Below are 2,561 nucleotides of genomic sequence, written 5' to 3' on the forward strand. Positions count from 1 at the left end.
GGCCGCCCCACTTACCTCCTCAGAGCAATGGGAGGGGACCACTCAGAAAAGAGGGCTGACCCTCTGGGGATCGGGGTTCCAGAGAATTACAGGATAATTACTTAAGTGTGCCCCTGTGCTAGAAAATCCCTCCCGGGGAGAAAGCCCAGGACCCCACGGCCGGCTCTCCCACCGACGTGCTGGGTGACCTGAGCCCCGACCTTGTCCAGACTCAGCCCTCCGTGATGTGGGGTTCTGAGTGCGGGAGGGGGCGGCACCCGCCAGTCCCAGGCTGGGCAAACGGCTGGCCCTCCGAGGGCGGAGCCCGTGTTTGTCCACTTAGGGACTGAAGGAAAACAGAGCTGGAGAGTTCTGGAAACCGTCTGACGGTCCCACTCCCAGTTCTTTCTGCCCAGACGCCTTCCATAGTCAGTGGGAGGAGGGCGGAGGGCCTCTCTCCCAAATGTGTCCTGAATTCTGCCATCTACACACCAGATCAGTTGAGCAGTAGGCGTGAGACGAGTCTGTCCATCGGCTTTCTCGGGTCTCGAGCCTCAGTCCACAATCAGCAGCAGGTGTGCCGGACGCATACCGCTCTCTCTAGGAACATTTTGATGGAGTTACCACGAGGAGCCCTTCTGATCCCAGAAATGCCTTGTTCCCGGTCAAAATATTGCAAATAAACCTTGTTTTCTTTGGTTCTGTTTTCTATCGCTGTGCAGGAAACCACCCCAACACTCGCTGCTCAAGACAAGCGCTCTTTTACTCTTTCTGATGATTCTGTGGGTCGGGAGTTTGGACAGGACTCAGCAGGACAGTTCTTTTGCTTCCTGTTACTCAGACTGGCGTCACCCAGGGTCTCAGCCGGCGGCTGGGCTAGGCCGGGTGGTCTGAGGCGACATTCCTCTCACGTGTGGTGTCTTGCCCGAGATAGTGGAAAGGCTGGGGTCTGTCCCTGTCCCTGAGGTCTGTGGTCCTTGTAGGTGCTTTCTCTGGTGGGCGGTGCCTCTGGGCTACAAGAGAAACAGTCCTCTCAAAGGCTTAGCCACGACTCACTCCGAGACTCTTGTCAAAGCAGTCAAAGGCCAGCCAAGATTCAGGAGCAGCGGAAACAGACCCCACCTCTGGAGAGAGGAACGTGAAGAACCTTGGGCGTCTGTAATCGGGCACACAGGGTGACCTGCTGGGGACCAGGCGTGGGGGAGGACACCTGGGAGGCGAAAGGCCACAGAGAGCTCCTCAGTCCAAAAGTTAAAGCTTCAGACCTGGCCGCGGCCCCCAGACACCTCAGCCCCCCGGGTGTCTCTCTGCCCTGAACCCAGCCGGCCCAGATCGCAGGAGTTACCTCACCGGATAATTCAAAATCCAGCCTGTGGTCTCGACCCCGGTCCACGGAGACACAGAGCCCTCTTCTCGGAACGCGCCTCCCCGTGTCCTAACAGCTCCCCTTCTGTCCTGAGGGGCTCAGACACTGCGCCCCTCGGCCTCGCCCTCCCCCGAAACTGGTTTCTCGGACCAGCGTCACCCCCTTCCATTTCATGGGCACTGACATCACACCAGGGTCTGCACTGAATGATTGACAGGCTTTCGGATGGTGGCTCCTTGCGTTGGCCGTGCACTCCAGGTAAGGAAACTGAGGCCCAGCCTACGCAGCACATTGAGCACCTGCGCACACCGACTCATGGCACTCTCTGATTCCGCAAACCGCCCGCATCCCATGCCTCGGCCTTACATCCCACATTCCCACAGTTGCAGGGAGAGGCTGTACTGATCAAGCGCCCTCAGATGGCAAAGGCGGTAAGGAGGGAACTCAGGGACCCTAAATCCTGCAAGGAGAGAACCCAAGGAGAAGCTGTCAACACGGTTCGGGACCGATTCACAGGGCACCCGTGGTGAGGACAAATCCAAACCCGGCCTCTCGACAGACAGACCCGAGTGAGCAGGAAGGGTGGGCCCCGGACACCTCGGGCGGGGGTCCGAGCACCCTGGAGGCCCAGCCCCGGCAAGCTCAGCCCTGCAGAACGCAGCAGCAAACCCAGGCGTGGAAAAGGCCTTTCAGCGCCCGAAATCGCTGACCCGGAGCTCTTGAACCCAAGCCAGGTCCTCCGGCCTCCGCACAGAGCCTTACTCTACGCCGGACAAACTATTCAGAGACTGACCTCTGATTTCCCAGCCTGCGGTCCTGGGAGGTCAAGGTGGGGTATGGGTCTTCTAACGAGGGAAGCATCTGGAAAGCCATTGACCCAACAGCAAAAGACAGACAGTAGGGGTCCAGGGTGGACCCAGCGTCGTGTCCTAGGCCACTCCCACCCCCAGAAAACCGGTTAGAACGCCTCCCCAGCCAGTGCCGAGCGGCCCCCAGCCCTTCCACGCCCACCGAGTCCACGCCCACCGAGTCCCGCCCACCGAGTCCACGCCCACGCCTGTGAGGTAGGTGGCCCAGGAGAGAAGCATCCAGGCGAAGCGGCCTCGTCCCCGACCACACTGGTCAGCGAGCGGGGGCTGGGAACACAGGCAGATCTTACGATGTGCGGCGCGCCCTCCCCCCGCGCGTGACGCTCCTCTTCCCAAGTGGCGACCGT

General features: G+C 60.3%; 1 long non-coding RNA gene across 1 annotated transcript; it reads right to left on the reverse strand.

Annotated features, from left to right (window-relative positions):
* Positions 1-724: 724 nt before the first annotated feature.
* On the reverse strand, positions 725-2,323 carry LOC115286892. Its single transcript, XR_003906329.1, has 2 exons — positions 2,139-2,323; positions 725-992 (listed from the first exon to the last, which is right to left on the reverse strand). It is a non-coding gene; the product is annotated as an uncharacterized LOC115286892 (long non-coding RNA).
* Positions 2,324-2,561: the final 238 nt, after the last annotated feature.

Source organism: Suricata suricatta, chromosome 3, assembly GCF_006229205.1.
Source record: "Suricata suricatta isolate VVHF042 chromosome 3, meerkat_22Aug2017_6uvM2_HiC, whole genome shotgun sequence".
In the NCBI taxonomy this organism is placed as follows: Eukaryota; Metazoa; Chordata; class Mammalia; order Carnivora; family Herpestidae; genus Suricata; species Suricata suricatta.